Genomic DNA, 23,605 nt, shown 5'->3' on the forward strand with positions numbered 1-23,605 from the left:
GCTGATCGATATGATGAGGAATATTAATTGTATCGACAATGAAATATACATAAATGATTACAAGACTCATTATTTACTTACATTTTCACATTCAATAAAGATCTCAAAAACGGTCTTTGACATTTTGACGGCTGCTTGTCAGCACTTGCACTGGGTTCATTCCCCGACGTTCCCAGCTTGGGGCATAACGATGGATCGATTACTACCGAGGCTAAGGGGGGCCCAGACATAGACGGTTTGAGAAGGGGCAGGAGCACGAGGAGAGGGAGACCGAGGATGCGGTGGATCGAGATGCGAGGACGGTGAATGTGACTGGAGGAGAGGCACAGGATAGAAACTCACGGAGAGACAACATCGGGGCTACCGACCCATGTGACAACGGGAACTTTGGTTTCAAAGAAGATTGTTGATTCTAAGGCGTGCGACGCGTGGATCGTCAGCCTAAGCGGGGTCACTGTTGATCGCCAAACCGACCGATGCACCGTTAGTTACACCCGTGCCTCCACCCACCCTACAGCTCGCACGCCTCCGCGTCGGGGCGTCATCGCTTGCTCGCTCCAACGCTCTGCGGCCGTCACTCAGCCGAGCTCAGATGAATCGTGTTGCTTCGAACGCCCTACAACCCACAGCGCTCACGTGTTTCTTTTACCTTCATCCCAGCAAAAGTATCTGGGCACTGGTACAATAGGGACGACGACGATGATGATGACGGTGGTGACGGTGGTGGTGGTGATGATGATGATGATGCCGGTGGTGGCGAGGTCACTCTCCTAATACCGTTACACTCATAACTAGTTCAGTCCACGTACGCTAACATTTCGGCAAACGCCGTGTTGTGCAACCTTTCGAAACATAGCTTACTATGTAAACCTTGCGGCATTACCCATAAAGCTGCCACCGCTGCTGCACACGAGAGAGAGGTTGTTGCGCAAGACCGTGGCGCTTCTAACATCCCGACGGCCACGGAGAGGCCGAGCGGCCCAACGCTCGCAGCCTCTGCAGCGCAACTCGACGGCAGCGCCAAAAGCCGCGATCAATCAGAGAGCGGCACGCCGCCACGGCCAAAGGAAATCCACAAGAGCGGCAGCTATAAATAGCTGCCGCTTATCTTGCATTTTTGCAACTGCCAAGATTTCACATTGTGGGCGCGGGCGCTCTGCTGCCAGCCCATGAATCTCCTCCTTCCCCTCCTGCTCCTCCTCCTCTCGATGCCCCCAATCCGATCAAATGCCTCCCTCCCTGAAAGATCCCCTGGTAGCCAGACACTCAACGCAGCTGAATCCACAGTCAGGGCTTCACGCACTCACACTCTACCAGCCTTAAGCCCTGGATATTACGGAGAGAATCTTAGGGGATTTAAAAAAATCTAATTCCGGGATTTGCAGTTTTTAGGCCTCTTACAAATGAAATGCAGCTCTTCCAACCCAACAACGATCATGGTACAGTGGTTCTAATTTACAGCCCTTCGTCAACACACTGCTGAATGAAGACCTTCCCACATCGTGGTGACCACTGGGAATGGTTGGCCATACTTCACCGTTTTGGATCAGTGTGGATTGAGGGAGGAAATAAGGGGGGCAGGGGGGGGGTGAGTTCAGTACTGGTTCACACAAAACTCGCCACTGAACTTTGCCGTAGCCAAGAATTGATCTCAGCTCGCCGGATTCGTAGCACGGCGCTAACGAACACACTCACGGCCAACATCCATGACAATTATCTGAACCGGGCCTGGGCCTCCCCTAGAACGACTCAGCCTTAAATGAGCACCTGGATGCTGTGGATTAAAACATCAGCAACGGGGCGTGGCGCCGGCACATCCACCCCATCATGCGCCATGCCGGCCCTTAGTAAGGCACTCGCACAACGGCACTTGCCCCGACAGTCTGTTAAAGGCTGCGCTCGCCAGCGTTCGGATTCGTCGCTAGGGCTCGGCCTTTAGGCAATGGCCGAGCAGCGGGCGAGCGACCGAGCGACATCGCTCTCCTTCCGCTCAGGGTGTCTGCAGGCCTCACCGCTGGTCACACCAGAGACCTGGGGGTCCTTCACGTTGCACCTCTTCCCTGGGGACCCGTTCTTCTTTAGGTCATTCCCCCTGCGGATAGATGGACAGAGGGAGACACGGAGAGAGACACACACACGCTGCGTCACGCACCACTCCGCACTATTCCACGCGCGCGAGCGAGGGGCAAAAGCGATAGCCGCACACCCACTTCCCTGCGTTCTGCAGATGCCGATGATCCATAGGTAGATTGACCCAACGCTGTCAAATGCTTCCTGAGACAAAGCCACGCCATCACCGGCACTGCCCGCTTAGCCCATCTGGAGGCAAACTGCCAGATGTTAACAGAGGCAAGGACCCTCTCTTTTAGATACTGGGTCATCCTAGTTTGACGCAACATTTGTTTGCCGTAACCTTTGTTGCCATATTGCATGGAATTCGGGACCGTATGATTAAAGAGAGGATCCTTTCCTCTATTAACATCTGGAAGTTCACCAGCATTTATTCAAGCAGGCGTCACTCTGCTGATGAGATACTGGGTGTCGAAATTGGTCCATGGGTTTTGCTTGTATTCCATCAATGCTTCTGATATGATTTGCTCCCACAAGGCCGTGCGGCCGTTGGCTTATTGTGCAGGATATTTAATAAAAACAATTACGTGGAAAGATAAATGAAGGAGACGTATTTCCCGGCGCTCATCAATTGTGTAAGATATATTTAGGTCGCCTTAAATGCACGCACAGTTTCTTGTATATAAAAACACACGTGTACGAACACACACACGTGTATTAGCTTACAAATGCAGTGCTGCGTGTGCACACTCACACACTACAGTAAATCATTTACGCTTAACACACATGAACGCATCGCTTTAACATACATAATTCATGCGTGTGCATAATTCAAACGACTGATGTATAATACAGGGTAATACGCACGTGTATATGAATTCGTTGTACGTATGCCGATGCGCGTGTAGCCGTGTGCTCACGCGCCGCACGATGAAACCGAGCTCGCACCACGGTGAGTTCGATTCCCGACCGCGGTCAACGTCAGTGGCGAGTGATTTCTCACCTGTTCCCCCGAGTTAAACTTTTTTAAATTAGCACCTGGCATGCAAGGGGTGGTGGTGGTGGTGGTAAACATCGCCACTGGGGAGACAAAGGCGGCCAGGGCTTGGTGTTTTCGGGCAACACCAAGCCCCCCGCCGTGCTCGCTACGTGTCCACACTAGGACCGTCCCGGCCTTAAAAGGCGCTCCCTCGCAGCACTTTGCCCCAGGGGCCTGTCTCTACTGGACGTCTGTGAAAATACTGCGCATCTGTGAAAAAGAGCTTCATGGCTCATCGGATTCCTCTTGCAGTCTAAATAAATATTCTGCTATGGGAGGGGTGGTCTCCGTCCCTCGTACAGACACTGACCAGTGATTAGCCTAGGAGCAAAAGTAGCTACACATGCAGTGATTCTGCACTTGCTCTATCATTATAGTACTATACCGCCTTTGACTTTTATGAACGACTGGGTGTTTAAGGTTAGCGAGTTGTCGCATTATCTGGCTGCATAGCAAATGAAAAAAAATACAATTACCTTACTATGCAAGTAAAAAAATGTGTGTTTTAATAATTACTTATTTGTTTATGTAGGGCCCCTTTATAACATCACATGCTGCAGGCCCTGCACCAGTTTCATCCGGCACTGACGCTGACTGCACGCGATCCCCGCTGCCGCAACGAGTCAGACCCGCGTCTCGCTCGCTCGCCCTGCTGCTGCTGCTCCTGCCGCTGCATTGACCCGCGCAGGACGGAGTGCTGAGGCTGGCCGCGAACAGCATTGATGGGAGTTCGCACCCGGGTCCGGTGAGACCTGCAGGGCTCGCACCCAGATGCAGTGGCAGCTGCGCAACTTCCCTTCTCTCCGTTCGCCACGACCCCCCGGGGTCTCCCCCACCCCGCCACCCATCCCCCGGGATCGGGGTGGCGGGGTAGCGGGGTAGCTGCATGCTCCCGATTGCAAGGGCGACTGTCCTTGCTTTTCCCCTTAGGCGCGCGTGTGTTTGTTGTTGTTGTCTTTGAGTATTTAACTCAGTGACACTGGCCTGTGCTCTACTGCTAGATAGACCGCCCCCCCGCACCGCGCCCCCCGTGGCTTCTTGCGCTCCGCCAGACAACAGAAAACAAATCCCGCGGAGCGGCGTGAGAGCGCCAACCGCTACACTACCGCTCCGTGTAGCCTCAACAGACTTTAGCGGCAAGTGCTGTTAGCGAGCACCTATAAAGGGCGGTACGGCACACGAGGGGGTGGGTGGCCAACACCACGCCCGGCCGCCTTTGTTTACACACCACTGCACCAGGTCCTCATTTGAGGCTGAGTCAACCTAGGGGAGGTTCAGATAATCGTCACCAGGGTCGCCAGGTTCGTAGTGCAGCGTGCTAACCGCTACACCACCGCTCCCCACACACAGACACGCACACACACCTGCATACACACCGGCACACACACAGACACACACACACACGTGCACACACACCTGCACACACACACAGACACACACACAGACACACACACCGGCACACCCGTACAACACCGATGCGCACAAGCACAACGGCCCATCGCGTAAGCCTCCAACAGAGACTGCCGTGGCAGGCACTGTTGGCGAGCACCTTCCAAGCACCCAAGGCCACCTCGGAGCACCGAAGTGTTGTGGACAGAGGGCGCGCGCTCGGCCGCCTTTGTCTCACCAGTGCTGACGTTTACACATCGCAGCAGCAGCAGCTGCGTAAATTCGAGGCTGAGTCGACCTAAGTCGGGGAGGCGCGGCACCGGTCAGCTGGTGCTGGCCTTGAGCGCGAATCGGGTCACCGGGCGCGTACCGCAGTGCGCTAACCATCGCGGCGCGCGCGCACGCCCATCCCGTGTGCACAGCGCGTATGCGCGCGCGTGTGCACACGCAGACGGCACACAGTCGCATTGGGTGGTGATTTCCGCACGCTCGTTGGGGGGACACGAAGACCATCGGTGAGAGCCCTTGACGGGCATCGCGAAGATACATATACAGTATAGCGGAGATAAGCGCGGATGGGTGTGCGTGGACATGCACGCGCACACGTACACACGTGCACACGCCACACACGTGCAACGAATGCGTGCCCGTATGAGCGCGTGTTGAGGAGCGGTGGCGCAGCGATTAGCGCAGCGCGCCGCGAACCCGGCCGCCCGGGGTTCGATTCCCGCTCACCAACCCGTCGACTGTTCTAACCGGTCATGGGCCCTCCTTCCCCTTAGGTCGACTCAACCTTAAACATGTACCTGGTGCGGTGCGTAATGGGCGCGGCCGTGCGTGGTGCTGGCCACCCACTCGGGTGCCGCGCCGCGCCGGCCATCATAGGTACGACTCGCTAACACCACTTGACCCAACAGGCTGTCTAAGCTAAGGGGGGGGGGTCTTTGTATGCATGGGGGAGCGGTGGCGTAGTGATTAGCGCACGGCTCACAGACATTAAACGCGTACAGTACTCCACCTCTTTAAGGCGTCCAAAAAAACCGCATCATGGGCGGGGAGACAAAGACGGACGGGATTTTGTTGCCACATGCCACACCGCTCCCGTCGTGCTGGCAATAGGTGCTCGCTAACAGCACTTTCCCCGACATCCCGTGTAGGTTACACGGGGCGGAGGAGGGGGGGGGATCTTTGTCTTTGTTTGTTTGGTCCACGGAGCGGCGAGGCCTTGCGCGCTCTCAGCCGTCTCCTCGAGACTCCATTTTGCGAATGCCGAGAGGTATTTTTGGTGCGTACAGCGAGCTGCTGCTGCTTCGTGCGAAGGCCGTGTACGCAACACCTCAGCAGCAGCATCAGCAGCGCACGCGCAGCGCGACCGGTTCGACTCGTGCCCGAGACGACTTCACGGAGGAGAGCCCCACACCGCGCTGCACGACGCTGCCCCATCGGCCGCGAGTTCCGTTCCCGTCTCGCGGCCGACCGACAGACCCACAGACTACCCTACCTGGTGCCGCGTGTAAACGTCACCACGGGGGAGACAAAGGCGGCCGTGCCGGCCTTTGTCGGCGCTAACCCGCTAAACGGCCAAGCCTGTCGAGGCTACGCGGGGGACATGCGTCTTTGTGTGCGACTATTGGCACACGCCAGGCGCACAAAAGGGCAACAGCCGCGCCGCGTGGACGTCCAGCGGTCGCCGCGTTAGCTGGACGCTGCGTCGGAGGGCGGCGGAGGGCACCCGGCGGCGAGCCGTGGTTGCTGTGCGGCGCCGCTGAACCCGAGGGGCCCCCCAGTTCGACTCCCCCGGCCACGGCTCGGCGTCGCTTGCGCGAGATTTCCAATTGTGAACCCATGCTGCTGTTTCAGTTTCATGTATTTGGTACAGCCTTGTGAGCCATTCGGCTCTTGAATCGGGCGCCCATCATCAGGCCTTCCCTTCACCAACCCGCGCACTGACAATCGTGGTGAAGTATGGTCAAGAGCAAACATCGCCCACGATCGACAACGGGGTGTGTGGGGAGGGGGGGCCTTCATCCAGCAGTGGATTTGATAACGGCCTGTGTGACTTACCGTGTTGTGATTGTAGTGTACACTGTCAGCGATGCAAATGCAAAAATCCCCCGTATAGCCTTGAAGAAACTGGGGAAAGTGCTGTTAGCGAGCAGCACCTATGAAGGCCAGCACGGCACACGAGGGGGGGGGGTGGCCAGCACCATGCCCGACCGCCTTTGTCTCCCCGGTGCTGACGTGTCCCCGCGCGGCGAACTCTACATCGACACACCGCACCAAGATACTCAATTAAGGCTGAGTAGACCTAGGCGGATGTCCAGGACCGGGTCCTGAATTTTGCTGCCACTGTTATTGGTCGTGAGCGGAAATTGAACCGGGGTGAGCAATGCACGCACACACAAAGACCCCCCAGCCCCGTATAGCCTTCACAGACTGTTGGGGCAAGTGCTGTTAGTGAGTAGCGCCTTTGAAGGCCGGCACGGCACACGGGAGGGGGTGTGTGGCCCAAGCACCGACGAAGTCACACACACACGGACACGGATAGTCGCGTTGATTGTCACGAGGAATCACCCCAAGTTCACAGGGGACGCCCCCAATGGTGGAGTGGTTCAGGATGCCGCGACATGAAGACGCCTGTGTGCAGTATTTTCATTCCCTCTGAAGATGTTCGTGGGGGGTTCTTTTAAACAACGTTTTTGTTTTTTAAACACAACAATGATAATACAAACGTACACACAGATAATTGCAATTGTGTATTTTGCGTTTAAGCACGAGGGATACGCTACGCGCGTCGCGGATACTGCAGTTGTTGCTGGAGCTGTCATGCAACACGGCTCAGCTGCTAACACACACACGTACACGCACCCGTGCGCGCACACAGCCATACACACACCCGCACACACACACACAAAGGCACAATATAAGCAAACACACACACGCGTAGGTGCATACAAACAAACACACACACGCGTAGGTGCATACAAACAAACACACACACGCGTAGGTGCATACAAACAAACACACACACGCGTAGGTGCATACAAACAAACACACACACGCGTAGGTGCATACAAACAAACACACACACGCGTAGGTGCATACAAACAAACACACACACGCGTAGGTGCATACAAACAAACACACACACGCGTAGGTGCATACAAACAAACACACGCGCGCGGCTACACAGATACACACGCGTGCGTGCGTATATTCAGACACGCGCACACAGACACGTGTACACATACACGTGTACACACACACACAAAGACACGTGCACACACACACCAAACGGTACACGGGAAGGGCGGGCGGGGGGGGTGTGCGCGTGTGTGTTCCGGGGAGAGATGCCGAGGCCGCGTTTACAAGTGTGGCGTTGCCCGCTCCGCGAATGCGCGGCGCCTCTCTGTTCTGCGCGTGTGGCCACGCCATTTTGTCCACCACCACCACCGCCGCCGCTGACGACACAAGAACACGCAGAAGGGGGGGGGGCACACGCGCTCATGAAAACCTCCTGGAGCAGATGAGCCCCCCCCCCTGCAGACACAACAATCACCTCTGCGAGGGACGGCGACGTGACGCGCACACTCACACACACTCACTCTTGTCAGTTACACGCCGCAATGTGCGGGAACGCGCCACGAAAGTAACTCCATTCGCAAAAACGTGTTTGGTCACAGTGTGCATCATCACATCCACGGTGCCATCATCACATTCACGGTGCCATCATCACATGCACGGTGCCATCATCACATCCACGGTGCCATCATCATATCCACGGTGCCATCATCACAACCGCGGTGCCATCATCACATTCACCGTGCCATCATCACATTCACGGTGCCATCATCACATCCGCCAACACGCGCACGTTCTTGCTCTTCCCGACGATGACAGGGAGATAATTCGCTGAAACATTTGGAGGCGTTTGCCCCGGCGCGCTGCTGAACGTGACGATTTGCGTTGCACGATGGCGACTCTCCTCCGTCTCACGACCCACGCATCAATTAGCCAATAAATATAACATTATGAAGTTGAGGATATCGATCACGTCCATCTCTTATTTTGGGGCAGCCGGTGGTGGGGGGGGGGCGTAAGTAATTACCGCAAAATTAACGATGGTTAGATGCGGGAGTGACCTCGACTTTCTCTCCCCGCCCCACCTACATTTTCAACGAGCGATTATTGCAAATGCGCATCTCGCCATCAGCAACGCAATTACATTGTGTCCATCCCTCAGTCCGGCCATATACTTCACCACGTTGGTCACTTGCAGGGTTTGGTGAAGTAGTGTTTTTTTTGTGTGTGTGGGGGTGGGGGGAGAGGCCCGTGGGGTTGGGAAGCTCAGAACCGGTTCAGATATCACTCGCCACTCACTCACTCACGTTGCCCCTGACCGGGAATAGAAACCAGGGGGTCGACCGGGTTCGCGTAAGCGCGGCGCGCTCGCCACCAGCGTCAACCACCCTCCCCCCCCTCCAAAAACCCCGTTCGTACAATCAAACGTAAGAAATCAAACGCGTTGCGTCGCTGTAAAAAAAAACGCCTACGCAACGCATTGTGGCAACCACCGAGTCTGCCCGTATCATCTGCCGGCGACGACTCTGCGTTAATCGCGCCTCCTTTGGCGTCGAGGTGAGAACGCGTGGACACGCCGGGTAGAGTTACCTGCGCCTTACCCCTCACTCTCCCCTCCCGCCGCGTAGCCCGACAACGCCCCTGTAACAAGGCCACCCTCTGAATGTGCGTCCGATCTCGGAAGATAAAGCGCGGCACGCCGGGCTGTAGCAGCTATGAATTGATGGTGTTACCGCTACGCAACGCGCTGGTGCTGTGTGGGCTGCTATGCGGTTACGTTGTCAGCAGAGAGGGTCGTACGGCAAAACCCCATCGTTGCTGTACTGTACTTCCAAACACCCCCACCCACCCTACCACGTCTATGATAAAAAAACAAGGCAGCTTCAAAGAGAGCGTGTACGCGCAGTTCGAGTCCAAGCCACGGCTAACAAGAGTATGTGGCGAGTGATCGATGAGTCAGTGGCGAGTGATCAATGAACCGGACACACGGTGTTGACAACGAGGTGAATGCACTGCTCGGTTATGGGGCCGTCCATAAATAACGTCACGCACCTAGAGGGGGGGGGGTCAGAAATTTGTTACGATGTGTGACGAGGGGGGGGGGGTTTGAGAAATGTGACGTCACATCAAAATGCGCAACTTTTAATGAATATAGACAACACGTTCTACTTAATTAAATAGACTTTTTAATAAATGTTTTCTCCTACAACATCAGAGTGCAGCGCCACATTAAATACGCACTACATTGACAATAGTTTAAAGCGATTTGAAGCATGTTTTATTTTCTTTAGGGGGGGGGGGGGCAGAGCTTTGTGACGTCATATTTGAGGGGGGGGGTCTGACTTTTTGTGACACCGTGTGACGAGGGGGGTGGGGGTCAAAAATCGACCAAAATCGCGTGACGTCATTTATGGACAGCCCCTATGTCAGTAACATGTGTTGAACTTCCTTTGCACCCTACGTAGCCAACCGTGCACATCGGAGGTGCGCGTTAAACGATCCACACACGACGCGCGCGGCGTGAGGAGGCCCTCAATCCAGCAGTGCATTGGCAAAAGCGCGCGGCACACAGACACGCGGCACACACACAGACACACGCGGCACACAGACACGCGGCACACACGCGGCACAGACACACGCGGCACACACGCGGCACACACACGCGCGCGGCACACACACACACACGCGGCACACACACAGACACGCGGCACACACACACACGCGGCACACACAGACACGCGGCACACACACACACACGCGGCGCACACACAGACACGCGGCACACACACACACACGCGGCGCACACACAGACACGCGGCACACACACACACGCGGCACACACACACACGCGACACACAGACACGCAGCACACACACATACACACGCGGCACACACACAGACACGCAGTACACACACAGCACACAGACACCGTGCGGCACACACACACGCGGCACACAGACACCGCGCAGGGCTCGTTCGTAACGAGCACAAATCATTGGTTATCCAGCCACCGTCACAATCCGCTCAGAGCCTGTACATCATCATCACCATGGTACTTGTAGACTGGTGGAGTACATGGGGGTAACATCCATTATTATTAGTATCAGCCAGGATCGATCGACTGCTGGATGAAGCCCTCCCAACGCCTTGTCAGCGACGGAGGCCATACTTCACCAGACTGGCCAGTGCGGCTTGCTCAAGGGGTTGGTGGAGTTCAAGTAACATTCACTCGCCGCTGATGTCAGCTGCGGTCGGGTTCGTGGCAGCAGCCGCGCTAACCACTGCGCCACCGCTCATCGTCCCACTTTATGATTGTCGTTGTATGACCGTCACCATGAGACGGTAACACCACCAGTCTCGGGGCTGGTTGGCAAAGACAAAGATCCCCCGTATAGAGCCTGAAACAGACTGCTGGGGCAAGTACTGTTAGTACCGATTCAGGTTGGCAGGGTGCGCGACGTTGGTGGGAGGTAGGAGGCCAGCACCACGCACGGCCGCCTTTGTCTCTCCACTGCCGAAATTTAGAAAACCGCACAGGGGTACTCATTTAAGGTTGAGTCGACCTAGGGGAAGGCCCCAAGACCGGTTCAGATATTCGTCACCGTTGTTGGCCATGAGCGAGAATCGAACTTGGGTTGGCCTGGTTAGGAGCGCAGTGTGTTAACCACTGCACCACCGCTCCTCTGGTGGGGGCGGGGGGGTGTACGACACTGGCGTACGTGGCTTATCGGTGGCGTAGCGTGGTTGGCATGGCCACCGGTACTAGGAATGAAATGCTCCCTATCCCCCCGCCGCCCCCCAATCCAATTCACCTCCCCCCCCTCTTTGGAGGCCGACTCCTGGGCCCGTCTGGTGCAATTACACCGCCTGCGTCCTCGATAGCTGCGTCACCGCCGTGACGTATTGTCCCGTAGATGGAATATTAGTGAAATACTCCCCCTCCCCCCCCTCGGACAATGGTTTAACGTCTCAAATGAAACCATACTTTGGGTAAATCATCATCATCATCTGCGGCTTCCGGGCAGCGAGCGTTCCCTGGAATCATTCGCCCTATCCAAGAAAGGAAACCCTGCTGCTTCTATGTTATTGAGTATCATCAGCAAAAAGGGCCGTACGTTATACGGTCAAGCGCAGGCGATAATCGGGTGATCCTTGGAATTCACGAGATTCAACAAGCAATTTCTAATCACCCTCTTTGCTCTCTCCTCTACAGCTGATAGAATATCGTGCAACGCTGATGGCTCCGCATCCTCCAGAGGAGAGAGCATTGCAGGATCGATACCACGTGGGCCGACATCGGTGGGAGACACGCGGAGGTTTTGAAATCAAAAGTTGCGTTTTCCATACAATGGCCAGCGCTGTCCCGTACGCCATGATTTACACATCTTATTTGAGTGGGGTAGCTACAAATGTATCGCCATGCACGTTATCCGCTCAGGTGTTTGGTCGAGGAAACAGGTGTATACCTTCCCCCTAATTAAATGTTGACCACTCGGCGAATTTGTTTTAGTTAGCCGGCCGTCGTGGTCAGCAGAGAGCGGTGAAGTAAGACCCGCGAGTTGTACTCTGCTCACCTCCACCCGCGTCTGTCCTCACCATCCTCAACCAACCCGCACTGACCAGCGTGGTTGGGTATAGCCAAAGCCCCCCCCCCAAACCCCCAACCACATCCAGCAGTGGATTGACAAAAGTGACGTACATACACACAACAAAAATAGTTTGCACATAATAGTGAATTGCAAAGACAAAGATCCCCCGTGCAACGCACGCAGGCTGCTGAGACAAGCGATCCCCCGTGCAACGTACGCTGGGCTGGCGCGCGAAGGGGTGGTATGGTCAGCACCACGCTCAGCCTCATTTGTCTCCCCGGCGCTGTGCATGCATCGCTCCAGGTACCGCGTGCACTGCCTGAATCATAATGGCCAGGCAATGGCTCACACGAGCATTATTCCAGAGATGCATTCGGATCTCGACGTAAACTATGTTTACACGTTACATTAAAAAGTGATTTGTCTGAATTCCACACAGTTTATGCTTGACAAATTCAATTACATGTGCGGGGTTATTTGACAAACTTAATGCAATAAAGTTATTCTTAGACGTTGTTGGGGATGAACAGTGGCACAATGGTTATATTGTTGGCGAGCCGTGCTGTGAACCTGGTTAGCTAAGTATATTTTCCCGGCCACGGCTACCATCAGTGGCTAATTATACCCCCAGCTGGTATTTAGGCTGCCGCCCCCCTCGCCTTCGCCGACTCACACAACCACCGTGGTGCATTGTGGTCAAACAGCCACCCGTAAGCGACACAGTGCAAGGGGTTTTTATGCATCCCACAAGGTGTGCTTTAGTGGGTGTTGTATTATTTATCCGGTGCCTTATACACACCGCGTCATAATTTCAGCTGTCCGAGGCTGAGCTCCGGAAAATATTCCCCGACAGTGCATTATGGGAATACGCCTCTGCCAACGGCGTTATATTCATGCACACCCACGCATCACATCATAAACATACACAGCATCATTCACACATCCACACAAATATACACACATTACATACACAGCATCGTCATACAACTCACGTCGCACACAGACCCATACATCACATCGTACACACACAATACAGACAAATTGCATCATACATACGCGTAAATATACACACATGAGGTCACACATACTCAACACAAATGAGCACGTACAGTATACACAAAGGACAAAGTTTCCCGTATAACCTTTAACAGACCGCTGGGGCAAGTGCTGTTAGCGAGCACTTAATAAAGGCCGGTACGGGACGCGACGGGGGTGGGTGGCCAGCACCACGCCCGGATGTCTTTGTCTCCCCAGCTGGCGACGTTTACATACCGCACCAGGTACTCATTTGAGACTTCATCGACCTCGGGCGAGGCCCAGGACAGGTTCAGACAATCCTCACTGGGTGATGGCCGCCAGCGGGAATCGAAACCCGGGTCGCCGGGGTTCGTAGCGCTAACCGCTGCATCACCGCTCCCCACTACACACACAACTGGAGAACGCGCGCGCACCCATGCATACATCTGCACGCGTGCAGACACTGACCCCTCTGACCCACTGAAGCCCTAAAGGTCGCCTCCCAGCCGTGACCTCCCCGACCACGAATCTAAGAGCCCTTTCAGGAACGCGAGCACCACCGCCAGCCACCACGCTGGTGGGATGCCCCCGTGGAGTGTAGAGGCACAGGCGATCGCCGTGACAGAGAACAGATCTCTCCACGAGGGGGGGGGGCGAGGAGTGGGGGCTCTAAGCAAGCGTCTTAATCAGCTTCATTTGTAGAAGGTCAGTGACTCACCCTGGCACCTAAGCGTTAAGCCTGTTGCAGCGAGATTAAGCGACGCGCGCAGACACAATACGGGTTAGAATTTCTACACGTGTGTGTGTGTCTGTGTGTGTGTCTCTCTCTGTGTGTGTGTGTCTCTGTGTAGTGCAGTGGCCGTGTAGCGGTTAGCGCACTGCTGCTACGGACCCGGCGACCCGAATTCTATTTGAACCGGTCCTGAGCTCATACCGAGGTCCACTCAGCCTTAAATGGGTGCATCACCTGGTGCGATATTAAATATCGGCACTGGGGAAACGAATGCGTCCAGGGGTGGTGCTGGCCACCCACTGCCTGGTGCGCCGCCTTCATAGGTGGTCTCGGACAGCACTCTTCCCAAACAGCCTGCACCACAATAGGGAGACTGATCTTTGCCTGTGTTCTGCACAATCATTTGCGAACGCTTTCTCTCCCTATGCTACCTGTGCAAGAGGGACTCGCCGCGCTCTACGGGATCGTGGGGGGGGGGGGGTTATTTGACCATACTTCACCATACTGGTCAGTGCTGGTTGGTGGACACGGGGAGCCTATTAATGTGGAGCCATAGACGTACAGCACAACCTGTGATTTTGCTACACTGCCTTCTGTTGCCCATTCCTCGGCGCCCAGCTGCCTACAACACCAGCATGCGTAGCTATCGCTCATCCAAGAACTCTCCAGGTTCAAACCCTGCTTAGCTTCGCTTCTGAGCTCCTGCCGAGATTGCACACATTGCAGGCGATGTTGGTGATTTTTAATTTACGAACCACTTACTAACCACTTACTAAACACTTAATATCATACATTTAGGCACGCACAGCAGCGCGATTGCCAATAAACACGTATAAATTAACACTCCAAGCCTAAACGTACCAATTTACCCTCCACGAAGATGACAATGAGTTACCAAAAGCTGCCTCGTTGGGTGAATGTTCATCATTTGGTCAATCCCGTGCTGGATTGAATAAGGTAATGGTGGTTGATTGACCATATTTCACCACGCTGTTCAACAGTGCGACTTGGTGATGTTGGCCATGTCTGGGAATCGAGTGCGCTAACTGCTGCGCCACCGCTCCTACATGTGCTTTATAACTGGTAACACTGTATAATGTACAGACACAACCAGCTAACCTTTTGGTAAACAGACCTTCAACACAGACAGACGTTGACTGTGCATAGCTCTATAATTATGAATCTATCGTTGATATGATTCGCAAAGCTCAACGGACATGCAGAACTCCATTCCGTCTCTCCACGCTCAAAAGCAACACAAACAAAATAACGTTCTAGTCCACCAGCCTCGTCCAGGCCGCTGTCACCGAGCAGCGTTTCTCCACGCAAGCAACGACCTTCTGGAGCGGTCTCGACCTTCTGGCTCTCGTCGGCAGTGTCAGGAACAAACGCCGCCGGATGGCGCGAGGTGCAATTTGGCGTGAGAGCGCCCCTCTGCACGGGACCTCCATCATCGTCCGTGGGTGCCGGGCGCAGTGAGCGAGCGGCCCAGGCTGGCCGGTTCCCGTGCGCCGCGGTTATTGATGCCCCCTCACCCATTGTGTGGCCGGGGTCACGCGGCGGTTGCGCCCCGAGTCTCAATATGCCCTCGCTCACCGCCGCCTGAATTATGGGACTCGAACAAATTCGAAATATTGCAGCTTCCCCCCCCCCCTGCCCAAATCCCCTTTGGTCGCGGATAGTACACACTGCTTGTGTGTGTGTGACTGTGTGCCTGGGTGTGTGACTGTGCGCCTGGGTGTGTGTGTGCGACTTTGACTGTATGTGCAGTGTGCGGGGAGCGGCAGTGTAGCGGTTAGCGTTACGCTGCGCTACGAACCCGGCGACCCAGGTTCGATTCCCGCTCACGGCCAACACCGGTGACGATTATCTGAACTGGTCATGGGCCTCCCCTAGGTCGACTCAGCCTCAAATGAGTACCTGGTGCGGTGTGTAAACATCGCCACTGGGGAGACAAAAGCGGCCGGGGGTGGTGATGGCCCCCCACCCCCTTGCTAACAGCGCTCGCCCCAACAGTCCGTTACAGGCTACCCCGCGGGGGGCATCTCTGTTGTGTGTGTATCTGGGTAGGGAGCGGTGGTGCAGCGGTTAACGCGCCGCACCACGAACCTGGCGACCTCGGTTCGATTTCTGCTCACGGTCAACGCCAGCGACGGTGGCATTGTGCCATGAGCGCTCAACGTACTGCGGTTGTTTCGAACACGGCTACTCCGACTTGGGATTCCTGAACCCGCCACCATCAGCAGTGGCGAGCGATGTCAGCACCTCTTCCTGGACCTACGCGTGCGTCGACGCGGCCTCGAACAAGTAACCGCGGCGCGCGTATGAACAGTAGCACGGGGATACAAAGACGGCCGTGCCTGGCGCTGGCGGGCGGTGTTGGCGCACGTGTCGGTGCACGCACTGCGGTGCTCGCTCGCGCACTGCGCGTACAAAGACGAAGACTCCCCCGTGTAGCCTTGAACAGACTGTTGGGGCAAAGTGCTGTAGGCGAGTAGCACCACTAATGAAGGCCGGCACGGCGCACGAGAGGGGTGCGCTGGCCAACACCACGACCGGCCGCCTTTGTATCCCCGGTGCTGATGTTGACACATGGCTGAGTCGGGTCACCGGGTTCGTAGCGCAGTGCGCTTACCACCACAGCTGCCGCTCAGCTATACAGCGCGTACACGTGTGTGTGCGCACACACACACGCGCGCAGCCCACACAGTGTGTGTGTGTACGCAGAATAATTAATTAATACTTATTCCATGGCCCAGCCACGTCTCCTTCAGTTCGCAAAACAAAGCCCTCATCTATGCCAACTACGTACAGTGACCCTACCCCGGCTCACACACACACAGTGCACACACACGGCAGTCAGGCGCATGCACAACCCACACGCACACACGCACTCGTGAGCACACACTCATGCATGCATGCACACTCACACAGGAAGTCACGAGCGCACACACTCATGCACACCCACACATTCACACGAACCCGAGCGCACACACTCATGCACTCCCACGCGCACACACTCATGCACACACACGAACTGGTGCGGACACACACTCATGCACACACACACGAACCCGTGCGCACTTCCTCACACACGAACCCGTGCGGACACAAACTCATGCACACCCACACATACACACACACGAACCCGTGCGCACACACTCGCATGCACTCCCACTCGCACACACTCATGCATGCACACCCCCGGCAGTCAGGTGCAAGCACACTCATGCGCACACGTACACGCTCTCACGGGCAGTCACGCGCACATACACTCACACACACACACGCACGTGTACACACAACACACACGCGGACGCACACACACGTATTCGAAGGCGCGCACACACGCTAAAGCCCCGCTGTCGTATAAAAATCGATATTTGCAGGGAATTCGCTTCTTTTTGCACACGCATGGGCAAAAAAAAACACAGCCAACGGTGTATACACCTCGATTCCTGCACGCCGCCGTCACAATCGATGGTCGTACGCGTCAAATGCAGCGCTTGGAAGAGATGGGCTGGCTTCCGTAGAGACGCAGCTAATAAAGAACATCGTCATCATCATCAACAGCACCAGCGTCGTCGTCATCATCATCATCAGTATCATCGTCCTCAACAAGAGCAGCACAATAACGTTGTATGCACGCCCGTGTGTCTGTGTGTGTTCGTGTGTAAATGCACCCTGGTGAGCGGTGGTGCAGTGCTTGAGCACGCTGCGCTACGAACCGGTGACCCCCAGTTCGATTCCCGCTCACGGCTAACACAGGTGACGATTATCTGAACCGGTCCTGGGCCCCCCTAGGTCGATTCAGCCTCAAATTAATACCTGGTGCGGTGTAATAAAAAAAATTCGCCACTGGGGAGACAAAGGCGGTCGGGCGTGGTGTTGGCCACCCCACCCCCCTCGCGTGCCGTGCCGCCTTCATAGGTGCTCGCAAACAGCACTTGCCCCTACAGTCTGTTAAGGCTACACGGGGGGGCGGGGTTGCGGGGGGGGATCTTTGTCTTTGTGTAAATGCGCGCACGCGCACGCACGCGCGCGTTGTACGAGTGGAGGATGCCTCGAGGTTCGAGGTTTAATAGAAAGCGCCGGGACGATGCACATTTTGACATCTCCCGCGACACCGGCAACAGCGCAGCCTGCTGCACGGTCGGACGCTCTCCGCTGCACTCCCCCCCCCTCTCCCCCCCTCTCTCCCCCCCCCCTCTCCTCCCCCCCCCCTCTCCCCCCCCCCTCTCTCCCCCCCCTCTCTCGCTCTCTCTGACATCACGAACTCGTGGAACGTCGAGACGGGACGTTGGGTGGTGGGTGGCGGGCGGGGGGGGCGGGGGGTAGAAACCGTTCGTGACATACTCCGCGATTTCCCAGCGCCCACAGTCTCCGAACAACAACACGAACATACTGCAGTGATGCTGCTGCTGCTTTATGCAATCGCCCTCACGATGATCGTCACGTTGACGCTGCAAGCTATTCCCACCGCTATTCCCGAGTGCACACAATGCAGTGCCGTGTGGAGGGATGCAAAGACAAAGATCCCCCCCCCGCCCGCGTAGCCTGCACCAGCTGTGCGGGTAAGTGCTGTTAGCGAGCACCTATGAAGGCCCGCACGGCGCACCTATGACGGAGTCGGGGGGTGGTCAGCACCACGCCCGGCCGCCTTTGTCTCTCCAGTGCTGATGCTTTGTTTTTGATACACAACGAACCAGGTACCCATTTGAGATCGAGTCGACCGAACGGAAGCCAACGAAGGAGGCTCATATATGAGAGCGTGGATCACACTCGGGTCGCCGGATTCGCAGTAGAATGCGCTAACCACGACACTACCGCTCCCACATGTGTGTACACACACAGACGCACACACATGCACGGCACACTTACGTAAGCGCAGCTGCTATAACAGCGGACGTACAGCCCTCGGGCCGCACACACACACACACACGCACTCACACACACGCACTCACACACACGCACACACACACACGCACACACGGGTCCATGTCGCTGTGGAGCCGCTGAGCCCGGCTACCGTCACGATCGTTACGGTCATTGTGCAGCCACACGCAGGAGGAGGAGGTGGTGGAGGCTTGAAGCGACCGAGCGACAACGCGACACGAAGACGGCGGCGAGGTGTCGCGTGCGGCGCGCGCGTTACCCGTGGTCGCGCCAGCTGCCTGCCAGGCCACCCCGACCGCCAGTTCCCACCGCGGATCGGGTGGCGCCTCCTGTTCCCGGTGCTGGCTCGACCCCTCCGTTCCCCCCTCGCCTCCGATCTCTCTCCGACTCCACCGCCACCTCCTTCCCCGGCAGTCCCCGTCTGTCCGCGCGCCTCTCTCTCCCGCCTCGCTCACCACCGCCGCCAACCAACCAACCACCCCCCCTCCTCCTCTCCGCTCTCTCCCCTCTCCCCTCTCACCCGCGCGCTCCTCCTCCCCCTCGACTCTCCCTCCTTCTCTCCCTCTCTCTCCTCCTCCTCTCTCCCACCCACCGATCCTCCCTCTCGCTCTCTCTCCAGTCTGCGACAGCGCCGGCTGACGTCTGAGCTTCACGCAGGCACGCACACAGGCACGCACACTCTCTCCCCTTCCGCGCTACGAACGAGGACCCCCACCTCCACCACCCCAAGTCGATTGGCTCAGCCGCGTCTCGGCTCGTGCCGGCAGCTGAGCGCGCAGGAAGGAAGCTTGGTGGTGGCGGATGCCGGAGCAACGTTGGAGCAGCGGTAATCGTATCGGGGGGGGGGGGGACACCGCGTAGAGAGCCGGTAGCGCACTGCGCTAACCACGAGCACCTCCAGTGAGCCGAGTTCGAATCCCGCCCGCTGCTCACATGAGGTAGGGAGTTCTTGATGGATGTACTCTTCTCCTATATGAAGCCGTGCACGCACGGCTTGCTTTCTCACTGCATCATTCCTCGGATTATTGCTGTCTCTTGGCATGCACTGCGATAGACGCGTGACTTGTCGCCGCAGCTGTCTCATCGAGAAGTATTGTGGATGTAGTGTGCCCGGTGTGCGGGAATGTGTTTTTACGGGTCGCCGACAAGGACAGTTCCTGGATTAAAAACTCATGGGTTGGTCCCATCCCCACTTATCCTATCCAAGTTCAATTCCCGGCCACGGCTAACCACAGTTGCGCGTGATATCCAATCCTGAGCCCATCCCGGGCACTTCCCTTCCAAAATCCACAATGTCCAAGTGAAGTATGGCCAATGAACCCCCACGAGTGACAGAGCGCGGTGAGGCCTCCATCCAGCAGTGGATCGATAACGGGCCGTGCTCGATCGAGACAGACGCGTGGTGTGGGGGAGGGGGTGACTCGTGGTGCCTCGTTTCTCGAAACGAACCCCGGTCTCGTCGCGACGTCCGGCCAGCGAATTCCACTCAGCTATAGGAGGCTCCCCGTGCATCCGATGGGCACCGTTGACTTACGTACGGTGCCACAGAAGTTCAACATACGTGCATACATCCCCGTAAATGTATTATCATTATGATGACATGGTGGGCATACACACACATATATGTACAGTATACCACAGGCAAAGAGCCTCCGTGTAGCCTTTAACAGCCTGTTGGGGCAAGTGCTGTTGGCGAGCACCTGTGAAGGCCGGAACGACACACAAGGGGGTGAGTGGCCAGCACCACGCCCGGCCGCCTTTGTCTTCCTCGTGGCGATGTTTACACACCGCACCAGGTACTCATTTGAGGCTGAATCGACCTGGGGGAGCCCCAAGACCGGTTCAGATAATCGTCACTGTTGATGGCCGTGAGCGGGAATCGAACTCGGGTCGCCGGGTTCGTAGCACATACACACACTCATACAGACACAATGTATACGTACACGCCCAAGCAGACACATCCACGTACATGAGCGTATTTGCACACACATAACCCCGCTTGGGTGACCACCACGCATACACGGGGGTTGTCAAATAGTTTCCGGGGCTACGTGGTGGTGGGCATCAGACACGATGGTGCAGCAAACGTAAATTGTTGTACTGCATCTATAGGCTCCCACGTATGTTGGCAGCGCAGCGGTTAGCGCACTCCGGTATCTACCCAGCGACCTGAACTCGATTCCCAGGCCAGGGCTAACACCACCAGTGGCGAGCGATTTGTTAAACCGGGTCCAGCCCCTTCCGCTCCCCGCTCTTCACAACCGGCGCGGTGAAATATGGTTGAATAAGCCACGTGACCCGCACGCACTGGGAGATCGAGGTCCTCGTCCAGCAGTGGAATGGCACACGTCAATGTACGCACGTGCACGCGCCCTCTACACCTCAATAGCGCGCGGCTGCGTGGGTGGCACGGACACGTGGTTCGCAGAGAGAGAGAGAGAAGGGACAAGGTCTGGGATGTCGAATGATGATTCAGTGGCATTCGCCAAGACGTCGACGGACGGCGCCGTCCAATTAAATGCCTTCTTAAATCAAGGTGAGATCCCAACGTGATGTTCTGTTGTTGTGTTTTTTGCGACGGAGGCTCAGGAATCGGGAAAGAGTAGCAATTACGATCGGCTTACTACTACTGCTGCTGCTGCTCCACTGTACGCTGTCATTACCGTCGCTAGTAATGGGCGTAATGGGTCGCGCGGTTTGATTTATTCCAGAGTGGGTGATGTGCAGCCTGACTTATTCATTGTTAATTCCCATTATTTATTTATTAACCTTCTCCCTCCCTCCCTGTCTTTAGCCACGCTGTGAATTGGCGCCGGCGAGCGGAGAATTAAGCGAGCGCAGTTCTTGGAAACCCTTCAATGGGGTCCGGAACTTCGTCACTGCTTCGATTCATCGCAAGAGGGATCGGGAATCAGTGGGCGCACATCAAGGAACAAAAATAATACCTCCACGAAACAAGAAAATGTATGTAGAATAACAAGACAAAGCGACTTTGACCCAACACTTTCGGGCGCGGACAGACCGACCCAAACGTGTTTATTTAACGAGAAGCCACCACGGCCGAAGGGAATGGAGATGAGAGCGCAAGATAGACGGGAGGCGGTTGTAATATTGGGATTTGACTGCGAAATGTGTTGGGATGGTGGGGGGGCAGCACACTGCCAAAACATCCGAAGAGGTTGAATAAGCGAGGGAGGGGAGGGGGAAACGACCCCACCGCGTGTGCAGGTGACGCGAATGCAGACGCAGAGTCGCATTTTTAATCCCATTACCCGTAGCTGTGTACGTGAGGACACGCGCGCAGTCAACGCCACCGCGTGGGCGATTCCGCGGTAAAGGAATTACAGGAAACAATGCAGGAACGTTAGACACGGCGATGTAATTGGCTTTTTTAATTTGCTATTTAATCCTTACGTAACGCGCGCTGTTCCCGTTCGTCCTTGGATATTCGAGAGCGACGGTAACAGCCCGAACGAGGCTCCGTGTTTTCATGCCGTGATTAACAGGCCGTGTCCCGTGCTGTAATTCCGTCGCCGCGGAATTGATCCGTGTACACATTTAACACGTCCACGATTCGCCCACTAAGAGTGCATACTGCGTGTGGGGGCCGGGGGGAGAAGGCTGTGGTTAAAGAGCAGCTAATAAGGGACAGGCCACATTTGTCTTTCCATTCTGTTGTTTGCGCACTGCAACAGCGGTGTTCTCACGGCGTGACGAGCGTGCTAGCGGAGTCGGTGGAGGTAGCGGAGCCGGGAGGGGGTTATGGATTGTCCGCAGTGCCTGTGGCTAGGACCCGTGCCCTGGGTGCGTGAAGCTCACAGCTCTTTCGTCGCTAATTGAATTTGACCCCGTCGACGAGCAGGACGCCCTGGTAGCCCCCCCCTCCCCCGCGTGTTTGCCATGGCATGATTTTACAGCCCCCCCCCCTCTTTCGACCCAGCTGTGTCATCTCACTCGAGTGCGGGGCCCTCCTCCTCCTCCACACACACTGCCCCACGCGCGGCGTATTATTCATGCCACGACAGCTTCCGTCGTGTTTCCTGTTCGCAGCTCATCGCCAATCCGCTCGCCGCTGGAGGAAGACCTTCCCCGCTTCGTGCAAGGTCAAGGTGGTGCTTTAATCTCACCTTAGTCAGCGCGGGTCGACGATGATGATGATGGTGGTGGTGAGGGTGGAGGGCGATGGGCGGCGGGGCAGGACCCGTTAAGATGTCATCATTCGCCACTGATGTTAGCCGCGACTGTGTATCGAGCTCGGCTTTCCGTGTTCCAAGCGCAGGGAAAACCAAAATGTTGCACCATCCTTCCACAATGGTGGCTCGGTTTGTCATTGAAACAAAGCGCTCAGCATATTCGTCAACAGCGCTGCCTTGAATAGGGGGGGGGGGTATATAGGTGACGTTTCGGGCGATGGTCCTTCGTCATAGTATTAAAAACAAAGGGATGCACAGGTCGTGAAGGCATCGTTGACCTTTGTGACCCACGACTGCCCCACGGACGAGCTGGGGTCCCTGGCTCAGGGTTCTCGTAACCTGGCACCGTGGTGTGGTGAGATACGGTGACCGTGCATACAAAGTGTGTATAGACATGGCACTATGTTTGCATACAAAACGCCGTGGATAAGTCTTTAAACATGTAAGAGGTGAAGTAATATTAGACAGCAAAAATGCATGACTGTCCCGTAATAGCTGTCCTCTCTCATACGATATCACCACACTGTGTGTGTGTGTCAAACACACGATATCACCACACTGTGTGTGTGTCAAACACACGATATCACCACACCGTGTG

The 23,605-nt window shown here is 56.0% G+C and overlaps 1 protein-coding gene across 12 annotated transcripts in view; it reads right to left on the bottom strand.

Annotated features, from left to right (window-relative positions):
* LOC144932770 (DNA (cytosine-5)-methyltransferase 3A-like) overlaps positions 1-19,317 on the bottom strand; it is a 114,499-nt gene extending 95,182 nt beyond the window's left edge. For 8 of the 12 annotated variants that reach the window (XM_078857210.1, XM_078857207.1, XM_078857212.1 and 5 more), the window contains exons 1-2: positions 19,074-19,308; positions 2,013-2,092 (exon numbers count right to left, since the gene is read on the bottom strand). The gene's annotated coding sequence lies outside the window, so the exon portion shown is untranslated. Of the gene's footprint in view, positions 1-2,012; positions 2,093-19,073 lie in introns of all 12 variants that reach the window. The other 4 variants (XR_013636938.1, XM_078857213.1, XM_078857214.1 and 1 more) reach the window with 2 other exon arrangements.
* Positions 19,318-23,605: the final 4,288 nt, after the last annotated feature.

This window comes from Lampetra fluviatilis, chromosome 5 (assembly GCF_964198595.1).
Source record: "Lampetra fluviatilis chromosome 5, kcLamFluv1.1, whole genome shotgun sequence".
Classification (NCBI taxonomy): domain Eukaryota; kingdom Metazoa; phylum Chordata; class Hyperoartia; order Petromyzontiformes; family Petromyzontidae; genus Lampetra; species Lampetra fluviatilis.